Genomic DNA, 15,737 nt, shown 5'->3' on the forward strand with positions numbered 1-15,737 from the left:
CCACCCCCACTGTATTTAGTGCTACCCCCTTCCCCTGTAGATACCATGGAAGCTACCCCCCAATAAAGCAGAGGAATCCCCGCCCAGAGCATTGCCGACGCTGTGGCGGGGGATTCCCTCACGGAGGTCTCCCTGACTCCACTGTCTATGTATGGACAGTGGCGTCAGTGGCTACTCCTTGAGCGGAATCCCAGTTGCCGACTCTGGCCGGGGATTGCGGACAGATTATCGGCAACGGTGATTCCGCTCAATCAGTAGCCACCGATGTCACTGTCCATAAATGGACAGTGGAGTCAGGGGGTCTTCCGTGAGGGAATCCCCAGCCACAGCGTCGGCGATGCTCTGGCAGGGTATTCCTCTGCAAGAGGGAGCTTCAGGGCTTCCTCTGGCCTGTCAAGGGCTTCTTTGAGCACAGCACTGTGCCCGGGGTGTTCTCGGGGAGCGGAGGAGTTCCCTCTGCTCTGAACTCATGCTGAAGCAGGGACCTGATAGTTTACTGCTTTAGTATTAAGTTCAACTGTGTCTGCGTCCTGAGGATGCAAACACAGTTGACAGTGGGACATACCCCCCGCCGCACGTAGCAGAGGGACACCGCCTGGGTTCTTGGACTGTCCCACTGAATCCGGGACAGGTGTGAGGGTAGTCGTTAGGGGCTCTGGAAAGGAATCCCCGGCAATGCTATGACCAGGGATTCCGCTCCTTGCTCACATCCAACTTCCCGCCGGATGCTGCCGAAAGGTGGATGTGGCAGCACCTGGCCACCATTAAAATATATAGGATACGGCGCCGGACCTCCCTGGGAGCTGGAACCAAAAATGCTGCAGGTAACGTTTTAGGATCCGGCTCCCAGGGAGGTACGGCGCCACAACGGATGTCCCCTGTGCCAGAACAGATCCCATAGAAAGCTATGGGATCTGTTCTAGCATCAGTTTGCCTCTGGCTGTTCTTCAACATGCCGGAGGTAAACTGAAGCGGATGACGTGCATATGTGAACGGCCCCTTAGTAGTTATTTTAATCAACTAACAAAATGCAAAGTGAATAAACTGAGGAGAAATATAAATCAAATCAATATTTGGTGTGACCACCCTTTGCCTTCAAACCAGCATCAATTCTTCTAGATACACTTGCACAAAGTCATGGATTTTGTAGGCTTATAGTCAGGTGTATGATTAACCAATCATACCAAACAGGCGATAATGATCATCATTTTCATATGTAGGTTGAAACAGTCATTAACTGTAACAGAAACAACTGTAGGAGGCTTAAAACTGGGTGAGGAGCAGCCAAACTCTTCTACAAAGGTGAGGTTATGGAAGAGCGTTTCATGTCACAGGTCCACCATGGCAATTCTGAGCACAGAAACAAGACACGGGGTAGTTCTATTGCATCTGCATGGTCTCTCCCAGGCAAAGATTTTAAAGCATACTGGAGTTTCAAGATGTGTTGTTTAAATTAATTTCGAAGAAGCACAAAGAAATGGGCAACGTTGAGGATTTTAGAAGCAGTGGTCGGCCAAGGAAACTTAGTGCAGCAGATCAAACTGACATCAGGCTTACTTCCCTTTGAAATCGAAAGATGTCAACTCATGAGGCTATTGAATGCTGATTCTGCCTTTGGGGTCCACACCTTGGCGTTCATACCTTTCTTGGTAAGGTTAGAGATAGGGGCCGTCAGTGAAGAGAAGTTTGGGATAAATTGCCCGTAGAAGTTAGCGAATCCGAAAAAACGCTGTATGGACCACAGGCCCTGAGGACGTGGCCACTCCAGAACGGGATTTACTTTCTCAGGATCCATCTTGAGACCCTGATCTGAGATGATGTAGCCCAGGAAGGGAAGAGAATTATTTTCAAAAGTGCACTTCTCCAGCTTGGCATACAGACAATTCTCCCTCAATCGTAGCAGGACTTGACAGACATGACTCCGATGTGTCACCGGATCTGGGGAGAAAATCAAAATGTCATCGAGATAGACCACAACACAGACATGGAGGAGATCGCGGAAGATATAATTCACAAATTCTTGGAAGACCGTGGGAGCATTACACAGGCCGAAGGGCATCACCAGGTATTCGTAGTGCCCATCCTGGGTGTTAAATGCCGTCTTCCACTCATCACCTTGACGGATTCGGATTAAGTTTTAGGCCCCACGCAAGTCTAGTTTAGAGAAGATCATGGCGCCTCGTATGCAAATCAAATAGTTCTGAGATCATTGGCAAAGGGTATTTGTTTTTGACCGTGATCTGGTTGAGACCACGGTTTTACAAAGAAGAACCCAGCACCAGACGGGGAGGAAGATTTTTGTATAAAACCCCTCTTCAGATTCTCCTTGATATAGGCCGACATGGACTGAGTCTCTGGCAAGGAGAGGGGGTATACCCGTCCACGGGGCGGTGAAGCATTAGGAACCAGTTCAATCAGGCAGTCGTAGGCCCGGTGTGGGGGAAGCATCTCAGCCTCCTTCTTGCAAAAGACATCCGCAAGCTGTGCAAAATGAGTGGGTAATCCTGTCAATGACTGAGACTAGGAGGCAGGACAGGCTGAATCTGCGACTTGCAGCGATGGAGACATTTGGAGCCCCATTGGAGAACTTCTCCGGAATTCCAGTCCAGAACTGGGGCATGAAGCCGGAGCCAAGGCAGACCCAGCAACACTGGATTGACGGCTTTGGGCAAGATGAGGAAAGCAATCTACTCGGTATGAAGGGCTCCCACTTGGAGCTACAGTGGCTTGGTCTCAGACACGATGGGGTAGAGTAGAGGAAGTCCATTCACCGAGGCAACAGCCAGGGGTGTCTCCAAGGTAACCGTCGGCAACTAGAACTGATCCACTAGGTCCTGTTGGATGAAGTTTGCTGCGGACCCAGAGTCCAGGTAGGCAGAGAGCCGGTGCCTCTTCCCACCGGACGCTATGGTGACGGGAATGGACAATTTATTATTTAGTCCTTTTCCACCTAGAGTTGTCTCTCCAATCAATCCTAGGCGCTGGAGTCTTTTGGCTTTTGGGGACACAGACGCACAAAATGGCCTCCGAGCCGCAATAGAGACAGAGTCCCAAAGTGTGTCTGGATTGTCTCTCTTGGACTGATAGCTTGAGACGGTCTACTTGTATAGGCTCCTCAGGTGGAACCGCTGATGAGGGCAGCAGGGGTTGCTGGAATGTAGGAGCCAGCCTAGGAATTCTTCTAGCCCTGCGAATCTCTTAAGACCATCCCTAGATCCTCATGCCAATCCGGGTGGCTAGAAGCATGAGGTAATCTAGGGTGGAAGGCAGATCTCGAGCGGCAAGCTCGTCTTTAAAATCGGAGGATAGACCTTGCCAGAATATAGCCACCAAGGCTTCGTTGTTCCAGGACAGATCTGCCGCCAGGGTACGGAATTGAATGGCGTACTCACCCACAGAGATGTCTCCTTGACGAAAGGTCAGCAGGGATGAAGAGACTTGCCCCGGTTCCTCAAATACAGTGCGTAAAGTCTGTAGAAAATACTGTAGGTCACGGATCTCTGGACCCTGACATTCCCAGTTGGGGTCCGCCCATGCCAGGGACTTGCTAGTAAGAAGTGAGACTATGAATGCGATCCTTGCGCCATCGGGAGGAAATGCTCTGGCATGTAGACTGAAGTGGATCAGATATTGGTTCAGAAATCCCCTCAGGGTCCTCGCGTTCCTGTCGTAGCGAGGATGTAGTGGCAGAGAGAATCGGGAATTGGTACTGGAGGTGTAATAGGAGGTACAGCAGGAGCAATAGGAGCAGGTGCCATGACTGCAGCTTGCATATCCAGCCGATGTGCAATTAATGGACCCCTTGAAAAAGCTGACGGCGAAACGTACGTCGGGGTGTCTTGGTGTGGTCGACTCATTTAGGGGCAGACATTCAGAATATGGGTTGGTATTTGACATGGATCTGATCCTGATTTTATATATTTTTTATATCTTGGATCAGTCTATCTGACACTCTCATTTGTATTTTTTGTCCAGTGTGTACATATTTAGTATACAGTTAACTGTTGAGGTATTCTTGTACAGTATTGTCAATACCTTGACAATACACTGTTTTATTCCATGGATGCATAATATGATACATTTGTTGCTCCTAGATCCCACTACCACATTTTTATTATGTGTTATTTTATATTGTATGTGATGGTCTATGTATGTTTTTAAATATTTTCCAAACAAAGATATTTTTTTGATATTGGTTAGTGCTTTACTTGTACTATGGTTATTTACACTTCTAGTATTGTTGTCTATATATGTCTTCATAGGTATTCTATATCCAGTATTGACGTATATGGATGTTATTGCTGAAACATGTTTTCTGTCTGGCCTGGACATTATAGGTATTGATGTGCAATGACATTCACCGCCTGGAGGAGTTGGTCCTGTCGTGACCGGAGGTCTAGCATATCCGCCCGCATGATTTGTGATGTCATCATGGTCTTGGTTTGACCAGCGGAGTCCATGGCCTGAGCGTACTGTCCTGATCTGTGGGTATGTGGACCCACTAGGCCGCACCACCGTAGCGGGGTAGCAGCTGGCCAAACAACAATGCACCAAGTCAGTATAAAGTCTGAGTGAAAGGGCAGGGCCCTTTTAGTATTCCAGGGTGATTAGGGCTAATTAGGACATATTTTCATGAGCTCGCGTTGGCCTTTTAAGGCCGGGCACTACCGTGCGCGCGCGCACCCTACCGGATACTGCAGTGCGGAGCGGAAGTGAGTGCTGGCGTCTCCTTGGGAGGAGATGCGGGCCAGCACTCACGGATCCATGGCTGTGGCTGTCGAGTGGTGAATCAGAATGACGGTCTGTGGCCATGGACGTTACACAGCACAAGCACAAATACAGCTCAGTACAGATATCATTTGCAAATTCAGTTTAACCACTGCCATATAAGTTTGTACGGCATAAAACTACAGCTCTCAGTATAGCATGAACAATGGAAGGATATGCTGGGAGTTGCTGTTTCAAAAAAAAAAAAAAAAAAGAATGATACACCCATCATCTCGCTGCAGATCATACAGTGACTACAGTACTGATCACTCACAGGGAGAATAAACATTTACATTTAGTGACATCTTCTCAGATTGGAGTCGTTCTTTTTCTCTTTTCTTTTCCAACCAGTCCAGACCTCTATGATCACTTCTCCTGGCCACGACCCATTTCTGCAAAGTTCACCACTCAGATGTCTTTGTCTGCCCACTTTTCCAACATTTCCGCACATATAAACGAAGATAAAATTCTCATCGTGCCACACTCTATGCCCCTGAATATAATAGTATCATACACTGTGTCCCTGACTATTATAGTGCTACACACTTGTTAAAGGGCTGGTATAATAGTGGGGTTCACTGGGCTAGTGTTGCCCCTTACTACCTCCTTTATATCTGGGTCAAACACTTCCCTTTACAACACTGTGCTCCTGAATATAGTAGCACCATACACTTTGCCCCTGCATATAATAGTACCATACACTGTGCCCATGAATACAATTGTGTCAAACACTGTAAAGTAATGTACCGAACACACACACACACACACACACACACACACACACACACACACTGCCCCCTGTAGATACTGATCCCCATAGAGCCCTCTGTAGATATTGCCCCCTGTAGATCGTGCCCCCATAGAGTCCCATGTAGATAGTGGCCCTGTAGATAGTGGCCCCTATAGTGACCTTTGTTGATAGTGCCCCCTGTAGGCTACAGGCTGTAAATAGTTCCCTCTGTAGATAGTGCCCCCTGTAGAGTCCCCTCAACATAGGACCCCCTGTAGATAGGGCCCCATAGAGTCCCCTGTAGATAGGGTCCCCTATAGAGTCCCCTGTAGATAGTACCCCCTGTAGAACTCCAAGTAGATCGTGCCCCCTGTAGCGTCCCCTGTACAAGGGCCACCTATATAGTCCCCTGTAGATACAGACCCCAACACTGCCCACTGTAAGAAAAAAAAATGTGATGCTTACCTGTCCCCATTCCCGGACCATTCTGCAGCGACGCCATGCCTCATACAGTGGAACAATGCAGCCTCGCGATGACGTCATCGCTAAAGCGCCGAATGGCAAGGCATCCTGTGCCTCGCCAGGGCAGCGCTCGGAAAATCAATTGTATTCGCGTCCTAAGGACACGGATACAATTCAGTGATTTTAACAACCGGTTCGGGAGAACCGGGGCTAACCGGCTGGATCGCACCACTGGTCACAGTAATAACATGTTAATTGTCTCTTGAGCCCTCTAGAGGAACAGAGAAAAAGTGTAGTTACAATACAGTATGCTACACAACAAAATAAACACAGAAATTGTAGGATCAGACCATAGAACTGAGGGGCCGGAATGGTGATGAACGAAAACCATTAGCAATGTTTCCGTCACCATTGATATCAATGGTGAAGGAAAAGGAAGCTGTGGTTTCAGCTTGACTTTCCTTTACGGGTTTCACCCGATGGAAACCTCAGAAGGAACCCCGGAACGGAAAGCCAACGCTGATGTGAACAGGCACTTACCTTCAGAAATTTTGAGGCAGATTTTCAGCTGCCAGCACTTTCTTCCCGCGGATTTTTTCGGCGTTTTTCGGCCGTGGTCATTGAGAGCCTTGGGCAAAAAACGCAGCGAAAAACACTTCTCTGCCTCCCATTCATTTCAATAGGAGGTCAGAGACAAAACCGCGGGAAGAAATAGTATGTTGCTTTTTTTCCCCATGAGCGGCTAAAAGCGCGAGCGGGAAAAAAAACGCCTCCACCTCCCATTAAAATCAATAGTCGGCGGTTTCGGGCGTTTTTTGGCGATGATTCTGCATCAAAATCAGCGCCAAAAAACTCTGTGTGAACTGATCCTAAGAATTGAGTTAATAATTCTCACTGGCAACATTATGTTAAGGTGGTTTACTGATCATTGCAAAATATCCGCTAGTAGGCCATAAATCACTCACTAAAAATAACAAACAGTAATGTACTCACCATTTAAATTCTGTGCTGTCGGTGCCATGGTCCCTCGCCATGTCTTGTTTATATCGCAGTGAGATAGCGTGTCATACACATACATGTATATTAATAAATAAACAAAATAAGTGTTGCCTGAATCTATATATTGACTTGGACATAAGGTGAGAATCCACCAGTGTCTGTCTTTAATACAGTGCTGTTATACTTTTTGAAAAGATTCACGTGCATGTGATCACACAGCCATCATAGCACCGATGGACGTGGGAGCACCACAGAATTTAAAATGTGAGTACATTATTGTTGGTTATTTTTAGTGCTTTCGAGCCTGCGGCGGATAATTTATATGAGTTGGAAAACCCCTTTAATTTTTAGATGTCCCAGAGGAATATGAACATGCTGTCTGAAGAGTTTTTTTTAAACCTGCAACGTCAAAAGTTAAGTGAAAAGAAGCAGAACCTCTCCAATGTTAAAGGGTGACTAAACTTTCAAGAAAGTTCGGACATGTCATAGTGACATGTCAGAAGTTTTGATCGGTGGGGATCCAAGCACCCCCACCGATTGCTAAAACGAAGTGGCAGAAGCGCTTGGGTGAGAGCTGAGCCGCTTAGTTTCTGATCGGCTTTCAGAGAAAAGTGTAGCGGTGTACAGACTCTATAGAAAGTCTATGAGCCCGTATACAGTTACATCAGCTTTCCAAAAAAAAAAAAAAAAGGATCAGAAACTAAGCGGCTCAGCGCTCACTCAAGCACTTCTGCCGCTTTGTTTTAGCGATCGGTAGGGGTCTCAGTGCTCGGTCCCCCACCGATCTAAAAAGTCACTATGACATGTCAGAAGTTTGTTGAAAGTTTAGTTACACTTTAATCAGGGCCGGCTCTAGTGTTATGTGGGCCCTTGGGCGACACTGACTTAGTAAGCCCCTTTGCGGGGGAAATTACGGCGCCAGTAAAATGGCAGAAAACGTCACTTTATACCCCCATATAGAAGTTAGGCCCCCAGTTTGTGCCCCCATAAATGCATTGCCCACTGTAGATAGTGTCACACAGCCCCCCTCCCTCGGAGTGCCACACAGCCCCTCCTCCCAGGTAGTGCCACACACCCCTTCCTCCCAGGTAGTGCCACAAAGCCCCTCCACCCAGGTAGTACCGCACAGCCTCCCTCCGTGGTAGTGCTACACAGCCCCCCTCCAAGGTGGTGCCACACAGCCCCCATCCCTGGTAGTGCCACACAGCCCCCCTCCTAGGTAGTGCCACACAGACCTCCTCCCTGGTAGTGCCACACAGTCCACCTCCCTGGTAGTGCCAAACCCCTCCATGTTGGTAGCGCCTTTGGGGCTCCCTCTAAGAGGGGAATCCCCAACCAGAGCATTGCCGATTCTCTGGTCAGGGATTCCGCTTCAGGAGGAGCCCCACAGTCAGGGGTGTAACTAGGAAAGACTGGGCCCCATAGCAAACTTTTGACTGGGGCCCCCCCTCCCCTGGGTATCACACAACCCCCTTTGTAGATAGTGCCTCCATATAGATTCTGCCACACAGCGCCCCCTATAGATAGCACCATACAGCCCCTCTGTAGATAGCACCATACAGCCCCCCTGTAGATAGCGCCATACACAGCCCCCTGTAGATAACTATTTACAGCACCCCCTTTAGATAACGCCATACAGCCTTCCCCCTGTAGATAACACCATACAGCTCCCCTGTAGATAATGCCATACAGCCCCCCTATAGATAACGCCATACAGTCTCCCCTGTAGATAACGCCATACAGTCTCCCCTGTAGATAACGCCATACAGCCCCCCCTGTAGATAACGCCATACAGCCCCCCCTGTAGATAACGCCATACAGCCCCCCCTGTAGATAACGCCATACAGCCCCAAACCCCCTCCTGTAGATAACGCCATACAGCCCCAAACCCCCCTGTAGATAACGCCGTACTGCCCTAAACCCCTCCCCTGTAGATAACACCATACAGCCCCCCTGTAGATAACGCCATACAGCCCCCTGTAGATAACGCCATACAGCCCGCCTGTAGATAATGCCATACTGCCCCCCTGTAGATAATGCCATACAGCCCCCCTGTAGGTAACGCCACACAGCCCCCTGTAGAAAACGCCATACAGCCCCCCTGTAGAGAACGCCATACAGCCCTCCTGTAGATAATGCCATACAGCCCCCAACCCCCCCCCCCCCAAAAAAAAACGGCCTATAGATTGTGCTGCATAAGAGATGTATCCCCTATCCACAGGATAGGGGATACATGTCTGATCGCTGGCAGCGATAAGGAGAATGGGGGACCGAAAGTCCCCCGAAGTTCTCCATGACTTCCGGGGTCTGCGCAGTTCAATAAAAATGAAAGGAGCGCTGGTCACGCATGCGCACAAGCGCGACCGGTGCACAATTCATTTCTATGGAGCAGCCGACAGACCCCGGAAGTTTGAGGTTTGTCATGGAGAACTTCGGGGGACTTTCGGTCCCCCGTTCTCCTTATCGCTGGGCGTCCCAGCAAACACACATGTATCCCCTATCCTGTGGATAGGGGATGCATGTCTTTTGTAGGAACAACACCTTCAGTGGCGTCACGCTGTGGCAGCCATAGCGGCTGCTAGCGGAGCCTCCCGCTATGGCTGCTACGGCGGTAGTTACAGCACTGCTCACAGTGATGTCGAGGGCAACCCCAGAGCCATAGTCCCGGGCAGAGTGCTACTAGCACTCTGCCTGGGGCTCCTGCTCTGCTTCTGACATCACTGTCCATATGTGGACAGTGATGTCAAGGGCTTCCCCAGAGACGGAGTTCCGGGCAGATGCCACTCCTCCTGGCATCACTGTCCATATATGGACAGTGATGTCAGGGGCAACCCCAGTGCCGGAGTCCTGGGCAGAGCAATAGTAAAGGCTCTGCTTTGGTACTCCAGCTCTGGGGAAGCCCCTGACATCACTGTCCATATATGGATAGTGATGTCAGGGGCAATCATATAGACAAAGTCCCGGGCAGAGCGCTACTAGCACTCTGCCTGGGACACTGCTCTACTCCTGACATCACTGTCCATATATGGACAGTGATGTCGGGGGCAACGCCAGAGCCGGGATCCCGGGCAGAGTGCTATTAGCCTAAAATATGATCATTGTACCTGTGTAAACGTGCTGCCGACATGATAGAAATGTAAGGGGACGAGCGATTGTAGTAACGAGCGCTCGTCCTGATACATAGCTCCTTGTGAAAGGAGCAAACGAGTGCTGATTATTGAGCTGCCTCGTTGATCGTCACTCGTTGTTACGGCCAAAATGAGCCAGTGTAAAAGAACCTTAACAGCAATCTCATGTGTATGACTGTCTTAAAGAGAATTTTCAAGACTTGGATATTAGTAAAACACCTTCACTATGCCCACTGCAGGAACATAATTATACTTAAAATATATTTACAATGCCCCCCGGCATCCCCTGTTCCACACAGGGGAACCCCTAAAACTGCCTAAAAACATAAATTTATGCAAATAAGCCTTGCATAAGCCCTGCATCTTTGTGATCAAGGAAAGTACCGTGAAAAACTGCACTGTTCGGAGGTATGCCCTTGAGGACCCTCCTTTGCCACAAGTTAGTTTGTGAAATTTCTGACCTGCTAGATCTGCCCGGTCAAATGTAAGTGCTATTATTGTGAAATGAAAGCGTCTAGGAGTAATAACTGCTTAGCAACGAAGTCATAGACCACTAAAACTCACAGAGTGGGGCCGCCAAGTGCTAAAGAGCGTGAAGCATAAGAATTGCCTATGCCCTATTGTATTACTCACTACAGAGTCCAAACTGCCTCTAGAAGTGACATCAGCACAAGAACGGTGCATCGGGAGCTTTATTAAATTAGTTAACATGGTCGAGCAGCCTAAGATCACCATGTACAATGCCAAGCGTCGGTTGGAGTGCTGTAAAGCATACTGCCACTGGACTCTGGAGTGGAGATGTGGATTTTGGAGTTACGAATCACGTTTCAATATCTGGCAGTCTGATGGATGAATCTGGGTTTGACAGATTCCAGGAGAACACTACCTACCTGACTGCATTATTACTAGGGATTATGGTCTGGGCCTGCTTTTCAGGGTTTGGGCTTGGACCCTTATTCGCAGTGCGGGTAATGTTAAGCTAGGCCCATAAGGACATGATGTGATGAGTTTGTTGTGGAGGAACTCGAGTGGCTGTACAGAGCCCTGACTATAATCCCATGAAACCCTTTTGAGATTAATGGGAATGCCGAATGCGAACCAGACCTTCTCATCTAACATCAGTGTCTGACCTCACAAATGCTCTTCTGGCTGAATGGGCACAAAGTCCCCCAGACACAGTTCGCATATTTGTGGAAAGCCTTCCCAGAAGAGTAGGGGGCTGCCCAACTCCATATTAACACCTATGGTTTTGGAATGGGATGTCCAACAAGTCCATAAAGGTGTGGAAGTGAGGTGTCGACATACTTTTGAGAGGTCTGCATGTAGTTAATGTAGGGAACTACATAGTTAATTATATTAGTCTTATGCGGTTACCCTATTCTCTATTATTAGGACCTGTTGAACAGCTCCGTTTTTTCTTTTTAATTCCAATACTCCAGCATATTGAGTAATCCAGCACCTTGGTGGTCCTGAGGGTGCCAGATTATTATAACCTTACTGTATAATGTTATCAGAATTTCTTCCTTTAGTAGTGGGAATCAGCCAATAACAATCTCTAGGGCTACCAAACCCATGAGCAGTACAAGTACTGTTCGCCAATGCAATGTGCACACAGGCTGCTGTGATTTCTTACCAAGGACACAGTTATTCTCTTGTACAGATGTAATATCCATGTGAACATGATGTAGTTAGATTTGTATGTTATTAGATTTCATAGTCACCACCCGCCATGCTTAAAAAAGATAAAATTGTTTGTTTTAATCATGTGATGCCTGTGAACTAAGTACCGGGTCGCCCCGGTATGGCCTCATAAATAGTTATTATTTTATTACTTATCATCTTGATATTGGTCACGAAGATAATTTTCTGACCACACAATATAGAGAACGTGCTATTTATATAATTTAATTAAAATAAATCTCCGTGCTGACCTTAAATCACTGCAGTTAATATTCTTGGGATTAGAATCATTTCCCTGCGGCCTCTGGTTAATCAGCAATGAAATGGAAGTTATCTGATGGAGTGTGACGTCCTACGGGAAGCACAAGCATGGGTTATTTTACAATGTCCACTATGTCCATCTGTATTATTCCACTGCAGTAACAAATTCCAAACTTGAATTCTCTTATCTCTCCGGAAGGCAACAATCTTGTTTGCAAAAGCATGATTTCCCAATGAGGGAGGCTGCAGTCGGAGCATCCTGTAATGTAGGATTACAATAATGTGCATAGAAAGTGCAGAGGAGATTACCAAGGCTCCCTTCTGACCAGACTTAGTGGTGGAAATAGGAAGAGAAAATACATTTCTTATTCAAATATTTTTTTATTGAGTCAGATGATATATAAACTTCACCCCAACAGAGAGTATATGTTATATTTGTTGTAAATACAGTCATGTATGGCAACATAAATATTTAGGTGAAAAGATGCAAATACCCTAGTAGATTCCAACAGCCCTCTCAGGGCCTGTTCACATCTGCATTGGACGCGCTGTTAGGGGCCTCTGTTGCAAATATGTCAGAAAATACCGTATACATAATCGCAGCACGCTCACCTATTTTTTTCCAGTAAAACCACGGACACGACAGAAACAATGGCTGGAAAGAAATTCCATGGTGAAACTGAAACTTTGCTTGGCTTTAAACATGGGCAAAATTTTCACTGGACCCAGCTGGAGTGCTGCAACCTTTTATATATATATATATATATATATATATATATATATATATATATATATATATATATATATACATACATACACTACCGTTCAAAAGTTTGGGGTCACCCAGACAATTTTGTGTTTTCCATGAAAACTCACACTTATATTTATCAAATGAGTTGCAAAATGACTAGAAAATATAGTCAAGACATCGACAAGTTTAGAAGAAATGATTTTTATTTAAAATAATAATTTTCTCCTTCAAACTTTGCTTTCGTCAAAGAATGCTCCATTTGCAGCAATTACAGCATTGCAGACCTTTGGCATTCTAGCTGTTAATTTGCTGAGGTAATCGGGAGAAATTTCACCCCATGCTTCCAGAAGCCCCTCCCACAAGTTGGATTGGCTTGATGGGCACTTCTTGCGTACCATAAGGTCAAGCTGCTCCCACAACAGCTCTATGGGGTTGAGATCTGGTGACTGCGCTGGCCACTCCATTACAGATAGAATACCAGCTGCCTGATTCTTCCCTAAATAGTTCTTGCATAATTTGGAGGTATGCTTTGGGTCATTGTCCTGTTGTAGGATGAAATTGGCTCCAATCAAGCGCTGTCCACAGGGTATGGCATGGCGTTGCAAAATGGAGTGATCGCCTTCCTTATTCAAAATCCCTTTTACCTTGTACAAATCTCCCACTTTACCAGCACCAAAGCAACCCCAGACCATCACATTACCTCCACCATGCTTGACAGATGGCGTCAGGCACTCTTCCAGCATCTTTTCAGTTGTTCTGCGTCTCACAAATGTTCTTCTGTGTGATCCAAACACCTCAAACTTCGATTCGTCTGTCCATAACACTTTTTTCCTTTTATTAGCCAGTCTCCGATATGGCTTTTTCTTTGCCACTCTGCCCTGAAGGCCAGCATCCCGGAGTCGCCTCTTCACTGTAAATGTTGACACTGGCTTTTTGCGGGTACTATTTAATGAAGCTGCCATTTGAGGACCTGTGAGGCGTCTATTTCTCAAACTAGAGACTCTAATGTACTTGTCTTGTTGCTCAGTTGTGCAGTGGGGCCTCCCACTTCTCTTTCTACTCTGGTTATAGCCTGTTTGTGCTGTCCTCTGAAGGGAGTAGTACACACCGTTGTAGGAAATCTTCAGTTTCTTGGCAATTTCTCGCATGGAATAGCCTTCATTTCTAAGAACAACAATAGACTGTCGAGTTTCACATGAAAGCTCTCTTTTTCTAGCCATTTTGAGAGTTTAATTGAACCCACAAATGTAATGCTCCAGATTCTCAACTAGCTCAAAGGAAGGTCAGTTTTATAGCTCCTCTAAACAGCAAAACTGTTTACAGCGGTGCTAACATAATTGCACAAGGGGTTTCAAGTGTTTTCTAATCATCCATTAGCCTTCTAACACAGTTAGCAAACACAATGTGCCATTAGAACACTGGAGTGATGGTTGCTGGAAATGGGCCTCTATACACCTATGTAGATATTGCATTAAAAACCAGACGTTTGCAGCTAGAATAGTCATTTAGCACATTAACAATGTATAGAATGTATTTCTGATTAATTTAATGTTATCTTCATTGAAAAAAACTGTGCTTTTCTTTCAAAAATAAGGAAATTTCTAAGTGACCCTAAACTTTTGAACGGTAGTGTATCTATATACTGACAGTACACAGGCAGTTGTTAGGACATACCTCAGTATGCACAAACAACAGCAAATATGGTCAGACAGGCCTGGGGTCCTTAAATGGACCCTGGGCTGTCCGCCCATATAGGGTATGGCCCTCGATCCGTTACAGGGATTCCCTGTGACGCGATTCAAATGGTATCCCCCTTCTCATTTACCCCTTGAATGCTGCGTTTAGCTTTGATCGCAGCATTCAAGGTAATAGCGGCATAGATAAGAAGTATCTCTGATCTCCGCCGTTAGGCCTCATTTACACGAGCGTGTGCGTTTTGCGTGCTCAAAAGGCACTTGACAGCTCCGTGTGTCATCCGTGTATGATGCGCGGCTGTGTGATTTTCGCGCAGCCGCCATCATAGAGATGAGGCTAGTCGACGTCAGTCACTGTCCATGGTGCTGAAAGAGTTAACTGATCGGCAGTAACTCTTTCAGCACCCTCGACAGTGCATTCCGATCACCATATCGCGTAACCTGTTTAAAAAAAAAGAGGTTCGTACTTACCGAGAACTTCCCGGCCGTTGCCTTGGTGACGCGTCCTTGGTGACGCGCCCCTCTTGACATCTGGCCCCACCTCCCTGGATGACGCGGCAGTCCATGTGACCGCTGCAGCCTGTGCTTGGCTTGTGATTGGCTGCAGCTGTCACTTGGACTGAATTGTCATCCCGGGAGGTCAGACTGAAGGAAGAAGCCGGGAGTTATCGGTAAGTCAGAACTTTATTTTTTTTTTGACACGTTCACGTATATTGGAATCGGAAGTCACTGTCCAGGGTGCTGAACCAGTTTAACTCTTTCAGCACCCTGCACAGTGACCGTCTCCTGCCGGGTTCGGTCAAAACGAGTTCGGTCAAAACGAGTTCGGCCGAACCCGGTAAAGTTTGGTTCGCTCATGTCTAAGGCACTCCGTTCGGATGTTTGTAAACAGAAATGCACGTGGTGCTTTTCTGTTTACATTCAGTTTGACAGCTCTTGCGCGAATCACGCAGTTCGCACGGAAGTGCTTCCGTGCGGCATGCGTGGTTTTCACGCACCCATTGACTTCAATGGGTGCGTGATGCGCGAAAAACGCACGATTATAGACCATGTCGTGAGTTTTACGCCACGCACTCGCGCAGCGCAAAATTCACGCATCGTCTGCACTGCCCCATAGAGTAATATAGGTGCGTACGACGCGCGTGAAAAGCACGCGCGTATATTACGCTCGTGTAAATGAGGCCTTACAGTGGGACTGCGGCTGTGTAATACAGCCATTGCCATGCTCCTGACAAGTGCGCACGCAGTCAGCATGAGGTGATGCA

General features: G+C 47.1%; 1 long non-coding RNA gene across 1 annotated transcript in view; it reads right to left on the reverse strand.

Annotated features, from left to right (window-relative positions):
* Window positions 1-12,102, reverse strand: part of LOC142759270 (uncharacterized) — a 51,158-nt gene extending 39,056 nt beyond the window's left edge. Inside the window, exon 1 of the long non-coding RNA XR_012883116.1 lies at window positions 12,018-12,102. This is a non-coding gene — a long non-coding RNA (uncharacterized LOC142759270). The remainder of the gene's footprint in view (window positions 1-12,017) is intronic.
* Between the last annotated feature and the right edge of the window lie 3,635 nt (window positions 12,103-15,737).

Source organism: Rhinoderma darwinii, chromosome 4 (assembly GCF_050947455.1).
Source record: "Rhinoderma darwinii isolate aRhiDar2 chromosome 4, aRhiDar2.hap1, whole genome shotgun sequence".
Taxonomy (NCBI): Eukaryota; Metazoa; Chordata; class Amphibia; order Anura; family Rhinodermatidae; genus Rhinoderma; species Rhinoderma darwinii.